The sequence below is a fragment of the Macaca fascicularis genome, chromosome 2 (genome assembly GCF_037993035.2).
Source record: "Macaca fascicularis isolate 582-1 chromosome 2, T2T-MFA8v1.1".
Taxonomy (NCBI): domain Eukaryota; kingdom Metazoa; phylum Chordata; class Mammalia; order Primates; family Cercopithecidae; genus Macaca; species Macaca fascicularis.
The window spans coordinates 197,410,001-197,433,950 of record NC_088376.1 but is presented as its reverse complement, the minus strand read 5'-3'; the positions used below and the strand labels follow the sequence as shown (position 1 = coordinate 197,433,950).

Here is a 23,950-nt window from a genome sequence, read left to right as displayed (position 1 = left end):
GCACTCTTTCTTTCCTTCATCTTATAAGTTGGCATCTATCACTTTCTGCCAAGAAAACTCCTAATCTGATTAGCTTCTCTAATTTCATGTAAGTTTTTTTTTGAAATAAAAGATGAATGTAACAAGACTTTAACAACTTTGAAATACTACCCAAATATAAGACAGAGTTACAGTGGTTATTATCTATAACTAACTCCAAATGTTAGAGGGACTGTCACATTTAAAAAAAAATGATTTCTTAGTAGTAGTAGTTTCAAATGGCAACACCAGAGAAAATGGTTTGGTGAAATTTAAAGGAAAGAGGATTTCAGCTCTGTGTGAGAAAGGAAGTTTTAAAAACTGGAGTTTTCTACATTTTTAGTGTTCAATTTTAAGATTGTATGGCACTACATCTCCAAGACTCTGTTCCAAAGACTGAATTCCTTCTAATTTACTAAAATATTTCTTTAGCTCTGTTTTTCTTTGGCCAAAAACCCACCCTTTCAAGTTCTGTATCACCTTTGTTTTAATATAGAAGGACACATAGCATACATTATTGATAGATGCACATACACACATATTACATACATTTTAATTTAATCTAAATTTATTTATCTAATATACATATATAGTTCCTAAACCAGTGTTTCTCAAAATGGTAAAATCAATGATTCATTGCATTTTTTTCCCCCAGCAACTACTTTTCCTTCTTTAGGCAAGAGCAAACAATTATGATTTGAGGGAATCATCCAACCCGATTCTTTGGCCATGTTTTACAGGTGAAGGTGAATCCTGGGCTGGAATTGTTCAAGTGTAGAGGACACAATTTCTATTAAGCCCATTTATGTACTGAATTTCCTGCTCGTAGAAATTGCTAAAGAGACAGACACAATACCCAAATTAGACCAATTAATGCAAATATCAGAAAGTTGCTCTGGACCAATTAAAGGGGCCATCAGGACCTTTGCTGGGAATTCTGGGACCAAGATTCATTTTCTCCCATTGTAAGCATTTGGCCTTGAGATCTACCGGCAGTTTTTATGTGACCATGGGGGAAACAATGGCAGAGTAAGGGCTAATATCTTAGAAACGGAGTAAAGAAATGAACCCAACTGGGTCATTGGTGACCAGGTTGAGTCACTAGATTAAACCTAATATTAAACCTGACAAAGGTCACTTTTATATTCCCATTACGTGTTTAAGATAGTTTGAGTTTAGTTGTCTTTAACTTGTAACTGAAAGCATGCTAAATAATGCAAGTGAGGAGATTAGACGACAAGATTGCTACACTCATTTGTTTGTTTTATTTTAGACATGGGATCTCACTATATTGCCCAGGCTGGAGTGCAATGGTTATTCACAGGTGTGATGATAACACACTGTAGCCTTGAGCACCTGGCCTCAAGTGATCCTTCCACCTCAGCCTACCTAGTAGCTTGAAAAACAGGCAAGTGCCACTATGCTCAGCTTTCAAAGTGCCACTACTATATTTTTTCAACTGCTACATATCTGTGCACTCAGACATTTTACTCTAGTGACAACATTCACAAAATCCACCATAGCAAGGGTTGAGATGGAAAATTTTTAAAAATAAATATTTAAAAGTTTGCATAAAATATTTACTGACCTGTCCATGAACTATGAGTTGCCTGCTAAACTGACTGAAGAAAATTCTGAAAAGTCTGAAACTCTAGGTAAAATTATGTAATACATAAAATTTGGCTTCAAAGCCGTATTCATCCCCTCTCTCTCTCAATCAACATCCTCCCCTCCAAAAAAGACACATACAGAATATTTATCTTTGCCCATCAGTAGCCAACACGTATTATGAATACTTTATGAATTCCAACATTTTTTTTCTCTGCAAGATCTTCATCTGGAAAAGCAATGGATTGGGGAAGGATTTTTATGTTTTAATTCCCAGAGTTATCTACACTCTAAGAGTGGATGCCTATGTATACTGATAGGAGATACACTCCTGCAACAGAAGTTTATAAGGACAATTATAACGGAATATAGTACAAACTACTGTAGTAGATCTGAATCTCACAAACCACCAACTCAGGTATAAAATTTAAAAAAACAAAAATAACTTTCTTTTTCCATCACTTAATTTAATTTCTACCTTCATTCCTCATTCTGCCCCATGACAAAAAAACTGACTATATTTTTGCTTACTTTCTGCCTTCTACTATTATCTTCCAAGAGCAGGGGAGAGGAGGTTGTAGATGCCGAAACTAATTTTAAAAATAGTTCCAGGAGGCCAGGCATGGTGGCTCATGCCTGTAATCCTAGCACTTTGGGAGGCTGAGGTGGGTGGATCACCAGAGGTCAGGAGTTTGGGACCAGCCTGGCCAACATAGTGGAACTCTGTCTCTACTGAAAATACAAAAATTACCTGGGTGCTAACTGAGTGCTAATTGAGAATTCTCTGTTAATCTTATTGCTACATCTAACTGAAGCTTTATCTTAATCTAACATTCTATTTAAAGCCTCACTTTACCAAAATAATAGGGGAGTTTGGATAGACTTGGAAGGACAATGCTCAGGAAAGTGAGTAATGCATGAAATCTCCAACATCAGTGATCAGAAGACAGGAAACATAAAATTCACCGTATGCTAATGGAATGATTCAGAAAAGGGGAGAGAAAGGAAGGAATGGTTTTCAAAGAGAATGTCTGAGAACCATAATTTGCATACAGTTTCCAGAAAACAGGTTTGATAAAGCAAGAACAGAAGATAATGAGCTGGGACATTTTCTCCTCTCCTGCAAGTCTGTGCAACCTCATCAAGATCAAACATAACCTGGCCTGGCTAGAAGTCAATTGGTAAAACAAATTATCAAAAATATAATTAAGTAAGCAGAGAGGCCTGGGCAAGCTTCTTGGACTTTCTCATATCAAAGCTGTAAAAATGGAGCTTTGTGGGGTCATTCTATCAAAATCACTAACAAAGCCTACATCTGGCTTGACTCTGAGCAAAGATCACTCCTCGGAATCAATTAGGGTAATTACAAACTAGTGGTGCACAAGGGCACACCTGTGGTTAATTGAGTAACACATAGTTAATCAACCTTTCTGAGTAATAAGTATGTAGCAAATCAAAATCCCTGGTGTCCATCTGTGCTTTGTCTTAAGCCCTGCTACTTAAAACCTGGTCTGGCTCTTTTTTGGATATGAAAGAGAAAATGTGTGAAGGAGGAGAATGGACAACACAAGATGATTTTTGTGGCATGAGATGCCACTGGGGGGTCCACTTCCTATCACCACTAAACATTTTCTGTCTCAGAAGACTGTCTTTGTGCTCTAGTAAGAGAGCAAAACAAAATTAATCAATCAAAAGCAGCTAATCTAGAAACTGTATTGGTCAGTAAGCTAAATATGAGTTTTGATCCAAAACCCTAGCTCTTAGAATTTTTTACAAGAATGCTAATTTATTATCACTCCCCTTCTGAAGATACATTCTGAAAACTAAGTTTAAAAAATAATCCTTAGACGTTAACTTAGGTGAGCACTCCCTTTTATTTCCAGGATCTTTCAAGAGGCACAGTCCATGGAGTTCTTGCTAACCTAAGAGAGCAGAAAATACAACTCGTGATGGAATCCAGCCATCTCCAAATGATATTTCAGAGTCATTCTCCAATGTGTCTGGTTTTCTTGAGCACAGGTTTGTTACAGAAATAATAGCCCAAAACTATTTCTACTGGCCATGGGGAAGGGAAGCTAAGAGCTAATTATGAGTTTGGGTTAAACCATCAAAGTGTATAGATTTTTACCCAGCAACACAATTTCTAACCTAAACTACTTGGGGAATGAGCTCCTGGTGTCTATGGAAAGACTACCTTCTAATTGTTATTTAAAGCACTGGACAAATAAGCCAGAACTATTTTAAAGAATCCAAACAGCTCACATTCTTCACCTGCTGGGTATGCTTCTAACAAATTGGCATTAGCACACACCTTCCTCTGAATGGAAGAGAACAAAGAGAAAGAACAAACGAGATATAAAACAGAAAACAAAAATGCCCTAGGGTTGTTCTGAACTCCAACGGCTCAGCCCAAGTGAATGGTGCTTCATCAGCACAGTGGGAAGTTCCCAAACACACAGGTCCCATGCCCTAGAAAATGTCTCTGATGTGGCTCTCTAATCAAATTAAACAAGAATTTTAAAGAGAGGATGGAAGAAAAAAAGTGTCGTGATTTTTGGGAAGAATATTTCTTGCCCTGTCCGCTCTGGAATCAGTACTCTGGCACCACATAACTGTCTGGAGTTCTCTCCCAGCAAAACAAGACTGGAATTATTTACGATTTCATCGTGTCACATAACATGAGGCTACGATGCATAATAATCCACAAAAAGACGCCTCAGGTGACGCAGATGGTAGCACCAATTGTTTAAGAAAAAAAATCCCGATCACAAGCTTTGCATTAAAACTGCTCTGAAAAATGAAATCATCATGAGAAGAAAATAGAACTTTGATTGAATAATAATTCTAAGTAAATGTCAATTTTCCCCATATCCAGATTCATCTTTGCCGTTAAACATGGCTTCTGCATAAAATAAGGAGCTCGTTCCTTATTTCACATGAATAGAGATTAAGCACTGTATGACCTTTTAAGAATCCAGACTCCCTGCAAGGTGTAGAAGGGGTCATATTTTAGAAAATAGGAGTACATGTATGTGCAGCTTCTCAACATGCCATCATACTCTTCATATATGCACTGTTTCTGAGTGTTCGGTCTCAGACATGTGGGAAGCACAGGCCAACAAGCTAATACAGGGACAAGAAGATGCTGACTTCAGCTTAAAGATACGTTCTCATTTTTTTCATGGCCTACATGCAAGTGTTAGCTTATATAAAAATAACAGATACATAGAGCATTTAAACAACCTTTTCTGAAATGGTTGTGATCTCATGCTGAGAATGTCATTTGGATAACCTTAATATTTAAGATGCCTCTGCAATTCTTTAGTTTCATGCCCTTTGTATTCAACAATACACAGGTGACAGTGAGAATATCAAATACAGCTGTCATGTTTGATACACAACCCAGGGTCCTTCGAAACCCTGGGTTCAGATGGATATAACCCTGTGTTCACTGCTACAGGCTTCCTGGGCAGGTCTTATCTCTGGGTCTGGCCCTGCCCTTTGCAAACCCATCGTAGCCTCTCTGTTATTCTCTTTCTGTCTGTCTGCTTCTAGAGAACTAAGCCAAAGATTTCTCTTTTGTGAGTTTTTTTAGGTTTTGTGGCCTGCTGTTCCCAGTCTGCCCCCCTCTCATACTATCCATAAGCGATTTCGGCATCTCGCTGCCTTCCCTCCCTCGTGCGTGACTTGCCTTGTGAAGCTCACTTACAGCTCTACATTCTCCATGTGAGTTGACAGGCTGAGCTGTAGGATTTCATTTTTAGTGAGCATTGTGGTACTTGATGTCCCTGCTGATGTAAATAGAGCCCTGAAGTTTCTGGGGGAAAAATGGAGCCTTGTGAGTAATGGTAGAAGGCTTAAAGGAGATTAATGAACTAGTCCCACCCAGGAATTCTTCCCCAAATGTACCCAGAGTGAAAAGTTGGCATCCATGACCTGTTCAATTGATTCATTTTTCACCACGTTGAAGGGCAGTCTTGGGAAAGGGAATAATGTTTAACAACCCCCATGGATTTCCAAGCTATTTTTGTATCCCCAAGCACAGCCAGGGCCTCTTCCCTCACCTATTGCCATCAATAATTATTTGTCAGAAAGCTTACAAGGCAGCAGAATGCCCCGTGTTACAGACAGCTTTCATTTCTGCATCTCAAATAATATCCTTAGTGTTGTGAGTGGTCATGATGGTGTAAGGCGGGCCTGTGATTTCAGTCTTCTTCCACAGGAAGACTCTCTCCTATATGTCTCTGGTGAGTACGGCTGGCTCCACACTCCCACTGAGTTGTCATGTATGCAAAAGCGGTTCCTGAGAGCATTAAAGATACCCAGAACCTTTTTTAGCTGAAAGGGCTTTCCCCAGAGGCTAAATTTATAATCTAATAACATAATCATCATTTTTCATCTCCCTAATCAGACTTTCAGAAAAAGATGTTTCTGAAGCCAAATCTACAAGTTATGCAATACTTCTACACCATTAGTAAAGGAGAATGGCCCTAACACAGCTCCTGAGTTGTCATCTACAAGGCCATGTCCTTAGGTACTAACTTTGACTCATAATGAATTATACTCACATCCATATCCATTTAGCAGCACCACAATTCTGGCTCACTATAATTGGAAATATGTCAATGAAGAGTTCTGAGAGATCTGTACAGACTATTCATATGATTCTTTGCATTTCTCTCCTATCAGGAGGATAATGTTTTTACAGCTGACAAAAACAACAAATGACTCTGGAACAGTAATTCAGCAGTGCTCAGTTACTGACTGAAAGCAGCTCGTTCAGGGATTGTACCAGTGCTGAAGAGAGATGAGAACTCCAGACGACTGCTGCAGTCAGCATTTTGACTCTTCTTTACAGATGGTGATGATGGTCTTCCTACATCCCGAGGCACATCGCCAGTGCTTTATGGGAAGAATTCTTCCAGATGTCTGTGAAATTATTTTCTTATTTAGGAATTCTTGGCAAAGATGTGGTAAAGTCCAAGGGCTTCACTATTTTTTACTTTGCCTGCCTTGTCAAATTCCATCAAAGTTGAATATTATCCTTTGCAACTTCTTGAGTATTCTGTATCATAGAGAGCCTTGTGCATAGTGGTGGAAGACTTTTAGGAGATTGATAAATTATTACCACAAAAAAATTCCTTCTCCAAAGGTCGTCATGCTGAAGGGGTAGAATGCTTGCTCTTTCGGTAACTAGATTTACAAGACACTCCACAGTACCAATTAATGGCAGCCCAAAAGATGTAAGTGAACATATGTAAGAGCCAGAAATCATGAAAATGCAGTAGGTTTTAAGGTCAGTCTAAGGTTTCTTAACCCTTGAGGGTCTGTCAGTCCTGATCTGCCTGTAGGGAATTGCTCTCTGGATAACTTCGAGAGGAAGTGAACTTGGGTAAGGCGATTTCGGAGCGAGGGCATTTGCTTTGTCATGAATAGGCTTCACCTTCTCAGCTCCTAAGTTTCCATATTTTAGTAGAGGATATCATGTGTGTCTATCTCTGAAAATTTCTGTCATCGTTACTTTTCTAGTTATCTAAATGTGCTTAACAATTTAGGATTCTGCCTAGTTCTCAGTTTAAAAGAAACATATTATTGAACAAAAATGATAAAACATTAGTATTTTAACAATCCTTCATAGATATATAGAACCACACATTATGGTAAACATAAACATAGCATAACATTCACCAAGGGATAGAATAATGGGTAAGTTTATTAAACAAGATCCTATTTGCACATAAAAACAATAAGTAAAAATTCTTAAGCATTTATTCCATGCCAGGCACAGTTCAAAGTATTCTACGTGTATTTACACACTTAATACCCATAACAAAACTTATGAGGTATAGGCTATTTTCCACATTTATAGGTAAGAAAACTGTAGGATTTTGTAGGTTAGTATTTTGATCAACATCAAACTGTTAGTAAATGGAAAAGATGAGTTAAAAGTCAAGCAGTCTAGCTTTGGAGCATGCTACCTGAACTATTATTTTATACTGCCTATGGTCAGAGCAGTTATACTGCTTTGCTTTTAACAGAGGTATTGCTGGACTAAGTTTACCAGTGACCATGGGTGTTACCAGCTATACTGCGGCAATAATGCTGCATAATAGACCACCCAAAACTTCAGTGGCATGTAAAAATTAGCATTGATTCTTAACATCACTGATTATCAAAGAACTACAAATCAAAACCACAATGAGATACCCTCTCATGCCAATCAGAATGGCAATTATTAAAAAGTCAGGAAACAATAGATGCTGATGAGGCTGTGGAGAAATAGGAAGGCTTTTACACTGTTGGTGGGAGTGTAAACTAGTTCAACTATTGTGGAAGACAATATGGGAATTCCTCAAGGATCTAGAACCAAAAATACCATTGACCCAGCAATCCCATTACTGGGTATATACGCAAAGGAATATAAGTCATGCTACTATAAAGACACATGCACAGGTATGTTTACTGCAGCACTATTTACAATAGCAAAGCCATTGAACTAACCTAAATGCCCATCAATGATAGACTGGATCAAGAAAATATGGTACATATACACCATGGAATCCCACGCAGCCATAAAAAGGAATGAGGTCATGTCCTTTGTAGGGACATAGATGAAGCTGGAAGCCATCATCCTCAGCAAACTAACAGAGGAACAGAAAACCAAACACCACATGTTCTCACTCATAAGTGGGAGTTGAATATTGAGAACACATGGACCCAGAGAGGGGAATATCACACACCAGGGCTTGTTAGGGGAGGGAATTTAGAGGATGGGTCAACAGGTAAAGGAAAAAAAAGAGCATTTATTCATCATGCATCAGTGGGACGTGGCTGATCTATACTAGGCTTGGCTGGCTTTGGCTGAGCTCATTCATCCTCTGCTGAGTGGTTGTGCTCCATATGCCTCACTACCATTCTTTGCTTGAATCTTGTTTGCCAAGGTTCCATTGGCCCAATGCAAGGCACATGGTAGAGGTCAAGAGTCAAGAGTTGAAGTGCTCTATGAAAGGTATATGGCAATGAGTATGAGTACAGGGAGAAGTAAAGAATTGGGTCATTATTTCAATTGAGTTTAATTAGTTACAAGGAAAGTGAATTGGGTTGGAGCTAAATTTTATTCTACTCCATTCATTCATTTTTTTTCCAGTAAACTCCCTTCAGTTTCATATATAAGCACCTTGGGCATACCAAGATAAAATTCAGGGTTGCTCCTTCAAAAAGGCTTGCAATCTTATGGGTAAGATAAACAAGTCAACAGTTACAACACACCATAGTATTGTAAATAGTGTTATGAGAACAAAAAACAGAGTCCCAGAAAAGGTTGTATTTAAGCTGAGGAAAAGCGAAAGGTTTGGGATGACTCCCTCAAGACATTGTTTGTGCTGAATCCTGAAGTGTAGATGGTTTAGACTAGAGACTGAGAGTAGCAAATGTGCTTAAAGCATTCATTAGATGCAGCAGGATGTCAAGAGATGAAGATATGAAAGTCAGACCATAAAGGGATGTGTATATCACCCTAAACAACCCAAAATATATCCTAAAGGCAATGGGAGGCTATGAAAGATTTTAAGCAAATTACCAAATTTTGTATAAAAAGTGTACACAATGACTGACAATTTTCTGATGGATACTTAAATAAGAAGGTAAGTGATATTATACAAAGGAAAGCCTTCTTCAATATGTCTTCATTTTTATATCCCCAAAGACTCTTTCCTTTTTATGTCTCAGAGTAGCATCAACCCCTGAAGGACTGATCCACATTTAATAATCAATAACATGGGTGATATATACCAAAGGGTTGATTTACTTGTATGCACTGAAAAATATCACTTTCACGCAAATCACAAATATTTGAGTCAAAAAGGTTGGTATTGACTCTCAGTGGCCAAATTATGTAGTCATGCAGTGATCATAATAAAAGCCTGTTTTATTAATTTACTGTGAAATATTATAGTGACAAGAAACACAAAATAGAAGGGAGGCAAACTTGGGAATCTGATTTCATGATGAGCATGAAATCAAAATAATGACAAGTAGATAAATTAAATGTTTAATGTTAACAGGCAAGGATATCTGATGTTTTCATCTCATGATAGAGTTGGTCTTTTCACTCAGATTAGAAAAACTTGAGGCTTCCTGGCTCCAAATCCAAGATCTAGTCTTGCCAGTGGGACACAAATAACTTGACGTCCAATGACAAGTGTACCCTCTCCATTTCATGATCATTACCATTTCTTCAAATACATGGCCCCTTTTACTTTATTTCCATGGTTGACTGATGCCCCTTCTGTGTGGCACCCTTTATCTTTAAACATGTTAATACTTCTACCAGAAGCCATCTGGCCTGCCCTGAGTCTACTGATCTATAATCTAATATTGATTTTATCATTTATTTCCAAGAAAGACAATTATTTCCTCCATTGTAATATTCCTAGTGGGCTCCTTATTGTACTCCCTTAAAACTTAAAAACACAGACACTAGAAGGAGCTGTCTACAACGATTATATAAACATACATATGCAGTCAAGTGAAAAAAAACAGAAAACAGACATTTTTGGTTATTCAATGATGGTATTCCTCTTGTGAATTTTGACCTGCAATAAAAGCACATATTTTCTCTAAGTTTTTTAGACCAATATATCCAGGAAAACATGCCTTTAATACTTATGAAATTTTAACTTCAAGTCTTTCTAATTATATAGTAAAGGGCAACAGATCCCTCCAGTTAATCTTTGAAACAGAAAAATAAAGAATTTGTTTTTTCTCTGATTTCCCATTATTTTTTCTTGTGTTCTTTATTACCGTAATCAAAATATTTGAGTGAAATAGAATTTTTATTTATCGATGACTGTCTTTTGTTAATATTGAGAAACACTTCTGACACCTAAATAATACTTCGATTACAGGATTCCTGGTTTTTGGCAACAAATTAAGGAAAGGAAATAATTAGTCTCCAAATTACACACTGATATTGGGTGTATATGGCTTTAACTATGTTGAGGCAGCATAAGCAATTAAAATTAGGTATTGCATGCACCCAGGATATATGAGTTAGGCAGAAAGTCAGAAGAAGTTAACACCTGTGTAGAAATATTGCTACTTTGGTTTCATTTCTGTTTTTTGTTGTGTTTTACATCTGAGTTAAGGATTGAAAGATGCAAGATTACTATTTTTAACAGAATGCTTTCGTTTAAAAGTAGTAGAAACAACTCAAACAAGCTTAATTAATATAGATAATTTATTGCTTTAGTGATTGAGAATAATTTCACATAGTGCTTTAACGACAGCTCAAAAGAAATTCCCAGGACGTGTCTTTATACTTTTTGCATTTCTCAACTTCTCTTCCTGGGTGTTTGCTTCACTCCTTGGAGGCTTCTCTCTCTTGATTCAAGATGAATGACGGTGGCTTCCCCAAAATCATACTTCTGCATTGCTATGAAGCAAAAGCAAAGAAGGACATTTCTACCACAGTCTCCAACTACATGCTCTGAGATTCACTCTGATCAAACCAGCTAAACAACAGGCCATCTGGGAACAAATATGGCTAGGGAGCCCACGTGCCATGACTGTTCCTAGCAAACATGTTCAGTTTCCTGTAGCACATGGTTGTCGTGGGAGCAGGAAGGAGACGTTCATTAAAATCAGAGTAGTGTACCAAGATAAAGGGAATACATTTAGAGGTAAATAAATGACCTTACACTCTGCTTTTAATATCAAATATATGCATTAAAAATATTTCTGCCCAGAGATAAATCCACACATTTATGGTCAGTTGATTTTCAACAAAGGTGCCAAGAACAGACACAAAACATGGACAGTCTCTTCAATAAATGGTGTTGGGAAAACTGGATATCCACTTCCAGAAGAATAAAACTAGACCCTTATCTCACACCATATATGAAAATCAACTGAAAATGGATTAAAGACTTAAACACAAAACCTGAAACTATAAAACTGCTAGAAGAAAACATAGAGGAGAGTTCCATTGGTCTGGGCAATGATTTTTTTTTTTTAATATGACTCCAAAGCACAGGCAACAAAAAGAAAAATAGATAAATGAGATTATGAAAAAAAATAGTTTCTGCACAGCAAAGGAAACAATCAGTAGAGTGAAAGACAGCTTATGGAATGGGAGAAAGTAGTTGCAAACCATACATCTGATAAGGCATTGATACCCAAAATATATAAGAAACTCAAACAACTCAACAGAAAGAAAAAAAAAAACTGATTTAAAAATGGGCAAAGGACCAAGAGAGATATTTCTCAAGAGAAGAAATACAATGGGCAAGAAATAAATTTAAAAATTTTTGACATTACTTAACATCAGAGAAATGCAAATTAAAACCGCAATGAGATATCACTTCACAACTCTTTGAATGACTGTTATGAAAAAGACGAAAGATAGCAAATGCTGTCAAGGATTGGAGAAAAGGTGACCCTTGTACACTGTTGATGGGAATGTAAATTTGTATGGTCATTATGGAAAACAGTAAGGAAGTCCCTCAAGAAATTAAAAATAGAGCTATAGTATGATCCAGCAGATCCACTACTGGGTATATATCAAAAGAAATGAAATCAGCATGTTGAAGAGATACCTGCACTTCCATGTTTATTGCACCATTGTTTACAATAGCAAAGATAAGAAATCTACCTAAGCATCCATCCATGGATGAATGAATAAAGAAAATGTGATATATAAATATAACGGAATACTTTTCAATCTTAAAGAGAAGGAAATCTTGTCATTTTTCACAACATGGATGATCCTGGAGATTAAGTGAAATAAACCACATACAGAAAAATGATTACTGAATTTTCTCACTTATATGTGAAATTTTAAAAAGTTAAACTCATAGAATGATGGTTACCAGGGGCTGGTGTGGGGGTGTAGGGGAAGATTTTGGAAGTACACCAAAGATTTTTGATCGAAGTAAATGGAAGATTTTGATCGAAGTACAATGTTGGCTAGATAGGAAGAAAAAGTTCAAGAGATCCACTGTAAAACATAGTGACTATAGTTAATAACAACATATTGCATTTTGAAAATCATATTTTTCTCTTCTCACCATTAAAAAAATGATGTTTGTGATGTAATGCACACGTTAATTACTAGATTGAGTCATTCAACAATGTATACATATTTCAAAACATCATGTTGTACACAATAAATGCATACAATTTTTATTTGTCAATTAATAAAATAAAATATTTTAAAATTCCTATTCACAGTTATTATGTTTAGGTAATACGAATAGGATATTATTCAAGCACCAAAAATAAAATTTTAGTAGAGTTTTCAATTTAAAAAATCCCATTAATCTAGTATAAAAGGATTAACTAGATTGAAATTATTAATATATGCTTTCACCTGCAACAGAATGCCAGAACCACTGCCTTTTGCCTTTAGGGTATCCCTGAAGTACCACTGCTAATCAAAAGCAGTTGAGACTGCCAAGGTCAGCTTCTCTTTCTAGAAAGCCACAAACTCACAAACTCACTCTCCAGTTTGCTGTCTTCTGTCATTGCCCTTCTCCATGACAGTAATATGGTGAATAGTATGGAGCCAGAAAGAGCAGGAACATATTACCAACAAGGAAGAAACGGCTCACCCAGCTCCAGGGTGCTGAGCTTGCAACCCACTTGTGATATTGGGTTATTTAGAAACCAGAAAGCAAATAACACACGCAAATTGAAACATATATTTCTGCATTGTAATGTTCTCTGCCTTTTGGGTGTTTTCTCCATGTTTTAACTTGTTTTATATTGGCTCTATTGAGAGATTTACATCTTACTTTTTTTCTAAAAAACTACTAATTATCCTTTCGTAGCAGCTAAACCAAATATCTGAATCTCCTTCTCCAGGGATCTTTAAATCTGCTATATTTTTATTTGTTTCTGTTTTCTAGCATTCATTCTATTTCAAGTGGCATAGACACCTTACTGGCTTTTGCAAAAGTAAATATTTTATCCCCTTTCAAGATGAATTGCAATTTTCTACCAGCCTTGAGCGGTGAGAAAATTTAAAGATGTCCACCTTATAGCGTCTAGATTTCGACGAACTGAACCATCAAATTGTTCTGTGCATTTAATAAATTGTGCATTGCCAATGAATATTTCTCTAGTCAAGGCTGGCGTTATAGGAATTTAGATACAGAAGCTCAGCAATAAAATGTATATATAACCAATGGCCTTGGAAAAGAATTGATTGAATGTGGGTTTAAAGTGAGGTTTAATACAATCTTATGAGTGTTTTAATGAATTATTAGGTATTTTATTATAACAAAAATTTAACTTATATGCTAAATAGCCAAGGAAAGATATATTTGCTTCAGATTAATATTTCTATATAATGGAATTTAACTCACTTTCAAGAGCTCCTTTTTAAATCACTACCAGCTTGTACATAATAAAGGGGGAAAAACATATTGTGAGTTACAGTTAACTATTTGAACCGGTAAAATATTCTATTCCTTAATCACGACATAAAACTCCTGATCTATAAGTATTTGTTGTAATCATAGTTGACTTCAGAGGAGTTGTTGATATTAAAAATACTTAATTGTATATGTAAGGTGAATAGTTGATATAAAGAAAAGGCAATAAATGTAAAAGAAGCTTCATAGTCCATTTTCATAATTAATATCCGAATACTTTAGTTTTTCCTCTATGTCCTTCCAACTAAAACTGCTCTCAGTATTTCTAAGTAAAAATAGAAGACACTGTGTCTTGCCTAGACTTTCTGACTTTTCCTGCTGATGAGGCAGTGGTGGGACCCTTATTTTTCTCCTGCAGGAATGACAGATTCATTTCCCAGTTGCTGAATTACTGCTGGCAACTTTCAACTGAGTCTGCCTCAAAATTTCTTGAAGCCAGGACTCTCAAACTTTGAAGTGTATTGGGTGAGCTTAAAGCTCAGATGGCTGTTCCCCCAGACTTCTGATTTAGGAAATCTGGGGTGGAGCCCAATATTTTGTCTTTCTAGCAAGCGCCAGGGTAATGCCGATGCTACTGTTCTGGGAAGCACACTTTGGGAACCAGGGTCTTAAGCTGAAGAAATCTGCTCACCCAAGGTGACACTTCCCATCTGGAGCAGTTCAGATCCACTGTGGGTACATAAGCCAGGCCTCCTTGCCTCAAAAGGATAAAGCGAAAGGACTATCTCAGCTCCAGATCTCCCACTGAAACTGGCTGAGCCATTTGTTATCATTGTTTGGCATTTCAACAATTCTCTCTGTCCAATCCTATTTCCATTCTCCCCCTTCTTTATAGGTGTTGATCCTGTGGGTGCAACGAGACCCAAATCAATGTGTTTAAAACATTTATCTAACATTTTAATGGCTGGTCAGCATTTGTAGAAAGCCATCCAAACTTGTGTCTATATTTTGCATTCTCCAATTCTAGGCGGATAAACTTCTCAGCTTCTACTGGCTGTGGAATGCATCTACAGAAACGTGTACAGATTCCTAATGTGCTGATCAAAATGAGTCCCACATGGGTGAAACCAGAGTCTCTGTCCAGGTAGATTTCTCTCCTGCTCTTCATACTAATATCTTTCCATTTTCTTCCTGCTTCCTATGCCACCATTTCTTGACATACTGTCAGAAGATGACCAGTTCATCTCTAGTTACCTAGTTACACAAAACAGATGCCAAAGTCATTACCCACCTCTTCTTTCCCCTTATTCTCCAAACCTAGCCCAATATCAATTTCTGTTGATTCTACCTAGAAAATCTCTTTCCAATATTTCTACACTCTTCTTTCTAACTGTCCATTTAAACCCTAGTGCAGACAAATAACATTAATCACTTAGATAACATTAAAGCCTTCCTAACTAGACCCAGGTTTTTTTGTTACCACTAATCTAATCTGTACCTTGGCAATGTCTCTAAAAAAATAATCTGATTTTGTTTCTTCCTTTTAGTGCATTCCTTTTATCCTCTTCTGCCACAAAATGTGCCCACAGCCCACACCCACTCTACATATACACAAATTGATCTCTGGATAAAGTTCAAAATTCTCAATTTCAGGCCTGGCGAGGTGGCTCACGCCTGTAATCCCAGCACTTTGAGAGGCTGAGGCAGGTGGATCACTTGAGGTCAGGAGTTCCAGATCAGCCTGACCAATATGGTGAAACCCCCGTCTCTACTAAAAATACAAAAATAGCTGGGCGTGGTGGTGCATACCTGTAATCCCAGCTACGTGGGAGACTGAGGCAGGAGAATTCCTTGAACCTGGGAGGCAGAGGTTGTAGTGAGCCGAGACCGTGACATTGCACTCCAGCCTGGGAAACAAGAGCAAAACTCCATCTCCAAAAAAACAGAAAAAATCTCAACTTAGATTACAATCCTGCTCATGATCCACTCCCTCTTCTATCTCTTATCTCATCTTATATCCCCATATACAATACAATATGCTCCCATTATGCTAAACAACTAGAAGTTTCTGAACCTTTGCAAAGCCGCTCATCCAGAAAAATGTCCCTGGGTTACCCAGGCTAAGACAACAAACAATGTTTATGGAAAGACATTTTAAAGTTTTTGTTTCCTTGATAATAAATTAGATCCTGAGAGGCTGGTCATAAAATCCCCAGTTGAGAAACACTGCCATAGATACAATCCTTAAATATAAAAGCAAAGGCAAAGAATTATAGCATTTGGGGGCTGGAATGGACTTTAAATAAAAGCAAGGCCAACTCCCTTGTTTTCCAAATACAGAAAATGTTTTCTCATAGAAGCTAAATGGACTTGTTTGGTGGATAGTAAAGGAGTCAGAACAAGATCAGAATGAGTATGGGTAAAGTTGAAGGAAATCTATAAAATATCAAAGAACTAAAAAAAAAAAAAAAAAAAAAGGTGCCTATGGAGGTGTCACCACTAATTTTGAAACTCAATACAAATACACCCAAAGTGTGTATGATGGAGAGGGAGACAAACTGGGAGCCCAGAATCCCACACTGATTTCCAAGGTTATCATCTCTTTCAGAAGGCATTGTTGCCACTGTTTCTTTATGGAGGGCAAGAGAGACTGAGAATGAGGGGGTTTACATATATCTTCATCTCTTTGAGTGTGCCAGTTGTAACTCTAATAGCTCATGTCTCAGGAAGAAAAGTATTTAATCTTATTAACTGGTATACACATGTGAAGCAAACATTCTCATCCACAACTAAATAACAAAAAATGTCACAAGCAACCTCTAATATTTTCTACTCTATTTTATTATATTCTAAACCATTAAGAAAAGGACTGGCTATGATCTGCTTAATTGTTTTCTCAGTCCAATAGTGGGTTGTAAGCAACAGTTTGAAAAATAATGTGTTTGATTTCTCATTATTTGACCTCTGAATTTGTGGTCTTCTTTGTGTTCTTTTGTCCGTAACATCAACGATGTTTTTTAAACAGCACCCATATATTTTGCCTTCTTGGTAAATTGCATGGGTCAATTAAGATTAAGCCATATAGCAGGAAAATCGAATATAATGTTTCTTACACAGCTGAGACTGCCATAACAAAATATCACAAAGGGGGTGGTTTAAACAACAGGTATTTTTTTTTTTCACAGTTTCTGGAGGCTGGAGTCTGAGATCAGTGTGCCAACATGGTCTGGTTGGGAGAGCCCTCATCCTCGCTTGCAGATGGCCTCCTTCTCACTGTGTCCTCCCGCGGCAAGGACAGAGCGAGAGAGAGCAAACCTCCTGGTGTTTCTCCTTATAAGGGCGCTGAGTTCCTCCTGAGCACCCCACTTTCGTGACTGTAACTCAACTTACTCATCTTCTCAAAGCCTCATTTCCAAATACCATTAAACTGGGGCTTAAGGCTTCAACATACGAATTTTAGGGGGAACACAATAGTCCATGGCATAATGTAAACCAACATACTTCCATACGGAAAGGGCCTTCCAGTCCCGGAGGCAAAAAGGAGCTGGGGAAAGTGGAAGTAAAAGGTAGCAAGTAGTGTTTCATCCTCGGAATCAAAATTCGAGGAGAGGTTGTTAGAAATACCTTTATAAATGGAGGAGAGTTTATTCCTTGTTTTCATGTTAAAGTTTATAAAATTTCAAAAACCCTTGGAGAAGCAGCTTGACAACATAAGGTAGCTGCCACGAAGCATCAATGATGACATGATGTGATTAGGCAGAGAACAGATCCTGACATGGTGACCTCTCACGCTCCACAGCCCGGGAAAACGTGAAAGAAATTCAAAAGTTTTTACATGACACTCAGTGGGTGTTTGGTAGATAGCTCAAAGTCAGACACTTTGATATCCCAGTGTCACGAATCCTGGCAATAACTGAAGTGTGTGTCCTGGGTAATAGAAGGAAATTATCTTGCATAGACAAAGGATATTGATACACTACACAGAAGATGTAGCAAGGACAGAAGCCAAGGCCTGAAAGTAAGCAAGATTGATGACATCTCAACTGGAGGTACCCAGAAGCCAGTAGGTAAGGGCAACATAACATTATGTATGTTCTCATGGTACCCAAACCTCACCCAGAGGCAGAAGTAGGAGAAGAGGATGGAGAGTGATATGATTTGGGTATTTGTTCCCTCTAAATTCCATGTTGAAATGTGATTCTCAAATGTTTCAGGTGGGGCCTAGTAGGAGGTATTGGATCATGAGGGTGAATCCCTCATGAATGGCTTGGCACCGTCCACTTGGTGCTGAGTGAGTTCTTGCTATATTAGACCCCAGGACAGCTGCTTGTTGAAAAGAGCTTGGCTCCTCCTCCTTTTCTCTCTTGCTCCTTCTTGTCATGCGATCGGCTGGCTCGCCTTCACCTTGCACCTTGATTATAAGCTTCCTGAGGCCTTCCCCAAGAGCAGATGGTGGCACCATGCTTCCTGTACAGCCTGCAGAACCATGACCCAAATAAATTTCTTTCCTTTATAAATTAGCCAGTCTCAGGTATAGCAGAGACAAAGTCTCAAGTCTAGGTATTTAGCACAAAGATATTGAGAAAGGCAGAAAGAAATTGTTATTAAACTACAACAGCTGCAATATATTTAATTATCAAGTTTGTAACTTAAAATGTGACACTGTTATACTTCAGTTTCTTTTTCTTTTTCTTTTTCTTTTTTTTTTTGAGATGGAGTCTCGCTTTGTCACTAAGGCGGAGTGCAGTGGCATGAACTTGGGTCACTGCAAGCTCCGCCTCCCGGGTTCCCACCATTCTCCTGCCTCAGCCTCCCGAGTAGCTGGAACTACAGGTGCCCGCCACCATGCCCGGCTAATATTTTGTATTTTTTAGTAGAGACGGGGTTTCACCGTGTTAGCCGGGTTGGTCTCGATCTCCTGACCTTGTGATATGCCCACCTTGGCCTCCCAAAGTGCTGGGACTACAGGCGTGAGCCACCATGCCCGGCCCTGTTTTCATTATATACTCCCTCTCCATTAAAATATTTTGACCTGTCATTATAATTTAAGAAATGTATAGGGTGATTTCTCAAAATATAACATGGGTTTTCATGAGATGCTTGGGTCAAAAACTATGTGATTTTTGTGCTAATATATTTAAAACCAAGTAATTAACTCTTCCCCTTTCTCTAAAGCGGATAATGGACTAATCTATATGCCACATGTCGATATCATAGTTGTTGCACAAAGTTTCACACAGTTATTTATTTATTTGAGGCAGGGTCCAGCTTTGTCACCCAGGCTGGAGGAGTGGCACAATCTTGGCTCACAGCAACCTCTGCCCTCCTGGGCTCACGTGATCCTTCTACTTCAGCCTCCCAAGTTGCTTGGATCACAGGCATGCACCACCATGCCTGGCCTTATTTATTTATTTATTTATTTATTTATTTATTTATTTATTTATAGTAGTGACGGGGGTCTTACCATGTTGCCTAGACTGGTCTTGAACTCCTGAGCTCAAATGATCCACCCACCTCAGCCTCCCAAAGTGCAGGGATGATAGACGTGAGCCACCACACCCAGCCACAGTTCTCATTTATAAAACGAATGTTCTTCGTACTATTTTACATAAATATTACTCTTTTCTTGGAGTCCTCCAAAATATATGAAAAGAAACATGTATAGCAAAGGCTAAGTCTGAGATAAATAGTCATTTCTGGATAAATCTGTAACTAAGAATAGGATAACCTTCATTTGGCCACAGAGAATTGTAATACCATAATACTATAATTGTCATGCTATGCTTAGCTATTTTTAAGTGATTGTTGACTTTTACTGTATGCCTACCTACCATATACTCATCACTGAGCTACGTAGGCTCTGAGAATACAGACTAAAGCGGGCAAATTTTTGCCCTATCAAAGCTGGTTGCCTAATTCATGAAAGAAAATTAAACATTTACAAACAGCAATGCCCACTGTGGCATGTTCTGTATGTTACAGGAGCAGCGGGGAGGGTCTTTTTAGTTGTGCAAGGGGTCTGCATAGGGGAAATTGTGAGGGATAAAAGACAGTTTCCCAGGTGGCCTTGGACTGTCCCTGTTCTCCCTCCTTTCTCACTTACAGTTCTCAGGAATATCTGTAGAATGTGCTGCGAATGTAATATCATGAGACAGACGGGGACTGGCAAGCCCTGGTTCCGCTCCAGTCTCCCCCACTAGAAACAGGATGTCCTTCAGGCTTTACAGCTCAATGAGCCCCGTGGCCCAGGACGTAAAACCCAGGGTGGGCTGCTTTCCGGGGTCCCTCAGCTGCGGTCCAAGTGGGGCACGTGCAGGTCAGACTCCATCTGTACTAGACAGCTTTCTTGAACCTTGCGGGAGCGGCTTTTGAGTCTTGGGTTTCTGTCATCTTTGCTGCCTATCTGTAATAATAAACCCATTTCACGGAACTTGCATGTGACTGTTTTGTCTCACCAGACTCTGACCACTTGGTAACCAGTGCACAGTGAATACGCTTCACAGTAATAACTGGGCTCAATCTTAACTTATACATAGGAATTTTGTGTGTTTTTAAAATATTCCTTTCTTACACTGAAGAGGCCTGACTGAACCTGCTAGAAATATTAGAATGGAGCAAATTGGTGCCACAAAAATATCTGAGATTTAATTTTGAGGTTTTACCTCATGGTTTCATATGTTGGGCACTAAAATAAGTCATTTAAACATAACTTTTAAAAGCCAGGCAGTGGTTGCTTATTTTGAGGAAATTGCAATATATACCTATAAATATTATCAGAATTGCTACTGTTGGCTTGGAAGAAAATATCCACAATGATCACATACCAATTCAAATCTTTTTTTACTTCAAAATATTTGGACAGGTCTGAACATGAGGTAACTCAGAAAATCCCTTGATCATTCAAAAATTGGCTCGTGATGTTGAGAGGATGAGATTACAAATGCATGAAACCCTGACGTAGATTAGACCAATCAGATTCACTCTCTCAAGAATTTTAAGTTCCAACAGATTCCAAGTGCTGAACTCTAAAGAACCTATAAAATAGGACTGGACCAACCATGGTTACCAGTCAGCTTGGTTGTAAGGCAAGCAGTGAAAGCTCACCTCCAGAAGAGTCAAGTGCTGAGGAAATTAGGATTAAAAGTCAGGTGGAACCAAGAGAGGCGGGGAGAGATTGGGATAATTGGGTTGTGTTGGTTTCTGGGTTGCCTTGATTGCCTTGTTTGGGTGCTCTCAATTTCACTCCCTTACAGGGCCTGGCTGCACTTCTTGTCCTTGGATTTTATGGGATCCACCAAGATTGCTCCAGGCACTGACTAGATAATTATGAATGACTTTTGTTACATCCAAGCAAACAATTAACGTTTGTACTAAAAAAAACAAAAAAAACAAAAAAAAAAAAAAAGAAAAGGCAGCCTAAGACCAAGCAAGAAAAGGCAAAACGTTGTGTAGCACAATATATACATCTTTATCACAGTGCTTATTTACTTCTGGACTCCATTGAATGAAAAACAATAGAATATAAATCAATTCATATGCTGCCTTCATATTCCCCTGGGGTACACAGTAGCACTAAAATCATATGTAATTTAGCTGAGTGAGATGGCTCCATAGTTTCATCCATGATATTCAGTTGAGAGAAAAAGTTATTCATTTTATCATTTCAATGTTTACTCTTTTCTGAAATAGATTAATTTAAATTGCTCAGGGTGATCTTGGAATATCATTTGACATGATGATTTTTTTCCAGTCTGCAAGAAAGTTTAAAACAACAGTAGTTGCTAGCCATTTATTTCCAAATGCCCAAATGTATTGGAAGTCAGATTGAATTTTTTGATAATTATCCAGATGTTGAACATATGTAGAGTAAACGTTAAAAATAGAATAAGCGACTGCCACTCAATAAGTCATAGGTTAGGGCAGCATTTGGAATAGAAAAATCTTTGAAGAGCCAAAGGTGTCCTTAATGACATCAATGACATTTTTCCATTGAATGGCTGCCCTCACCATCTTATTCTATTATGCAGTAACTTTATAGAGGCTCTCCTTGCCAGTGGCCCCCTCTAAATTCCTTTTCTTATTAACTTTTCAGAAATTCTTTCACACAAAAGGGATTGACAGTTGCTCACTGTAAGCTCTCCCAGGAGAACTGTCATTTTAAGCCTTTAATTAAACAGAGCAATCTTTTACTTTAGGATTTTACAAAACGTAGTCAATAGAAAAGGGAACGTTCGAGGAACAAAGAAGTTTCCTTGAATCTCTTACATCATACCAGGTAGGTGACTGTTCTATCCATTCTCCTTAGCAAATCAGGCCTTGCTTGGCAAAAGAAGTATTAAATAGAGATAATTCCAATACTTATTCAGTCTTATCTTCATAATCATTATCATTGCTATTCTCCTTCATGACTCATCTTTTTTTCTTTGAAATCTTACATATTTTCCCCCAAGCAGAAGAAAACCGAAAAGTAAAATGAACTCAAAGAAGCATTAAACATATTCTATCAAGGAGATCCGTTAGCAGCAGCAACTTTTATGAACGCATGTAAAATAAAATAATTACACAAACAAGAATGTACATACACTTATTCAAACATTCTCTGCAAGTTTTGATGAAAGTTAAAATAGACAAGTGCTTAAGGCAAATAATGTTGGCAGAATGCTAAAGTGGTGAATAGATCGCCTCTGCCACATCAAGATAGATTGTCTATCTATGGGGTCTCATTGGGGGTAGCACCACAGATGGACTCTAGTCCATGATTAAGTTAGGAGAGGACCTGGTGCTCCCTAAACTAAGGCAGGAGAAGTGGTAGGTCATGCCATTAGTTAATACACCAAAGAGCTGCAGCCGTAAGAGTCAGACTCCTGACCATGACAGGGAGAGGATCAGTGCTTTTTAATCATGCATCTTACAACTAAACAAAATTAAACTAAGGCAGCAGAGTGGTAGGCCATGCTATTAGTTAATACACCAAATAGCTGTAGCCATAAGGGTCAGCCTCCTGACCACGACAGGGAGAGGATCAATGCTTTTTAATCATGCATCTTAAAAATCACACAGCATTAAGAGCTGAGATCTCTCTCCCAAGTCAGATATCTGTCCTAGCCAAGGTGCAATGGACAACACCAAACCCCACATCTGCTGCTTCTATTACTTTGTGAACCTTCTCTGAAGAATTCTTCCTACCATAAGATGAGCATGTATGAGGTCTGGCAATTTGCCTTTGTTTTTATGAAAATATAAAAATATAACATACAATGAAATAATTTAATAGACGTATACCTATATTGATATATCAAATACTTAATATTCATTAATCTTTCAACAAATAATTTTTGAGACTAAGTCTGTGCCAGAAACTGTATGTACAACATAAACACGGCATTGGTATATAAGATAAAGGTCAAGACTGGGCTTTGAAATTAGGATTACCGAGTTAGAATTCCAGTGTTGCTTGTGATTAGTAGTGTGAGGTGAGCAAGTTCTACTCTCTGACTCACATTTTTTGTTCCATAAAATAATAGTTACATTTGCGAGGTTGTCATGGGGATTAATGAAAACGTATGAATAGTACTTAATATAAATATGACAACTATAAAATTCCACTTTGGTCAATATATTATCACACTTTTCTTTGAAAAAGAATCCTGATAATGAGGACACATAAATGAATTCTTAATTTCAAAAATGCAAATGATTAAGCAATAAGTTAGAAGAATATTAGAACCAGATTTAAAAAAAACAAACTTCTTAGTAAAACACGGGGGTGTCCCTTATTACAATAGTCTGTTTAAGCATGGATGCATAAAACTTACACAGTATCTGTAAATATCTTCGTCCAAAATTCACACTGATAATCATTAATTATTAAGCCATTTATCAGTGGGAAAAAATATCAGTTCTCAGTGACTAAAAACAAAATAGAGGGAAAAAAAAGGCTTCTCAAGAAA

The 23,950-nt window shown here is 37.8% G+C and overlaps 1 long non-coding RNA gene across 1 annotated transcript in view; it reads right to left on the bottom strand.

Annotated features, from left to right (window-relative positions):
- Window positions 1–10,846: 10,846 nt before the first annotated feature.
- LOC135969437 (uncharacterized) overlaps window positions 10,847–23,950 on the bottom strand; it is a 14,725-nt gene continuing 1,621 nt past the window's right edge. The window contains exons 2-3 of the long non-coding RNA XR_010584698.2: window positions 15,810–15,932; window positions 10,847–11,059 (exon numbers count right to left, since the gene is read on the bottom strand). This is a non-coding gene — a long non-coding RNA (uncharacterized lncRNA). The remainder of the gene's footprint in view (window positions 11,060–15,809; window positions 15,933–23,950) is intronic.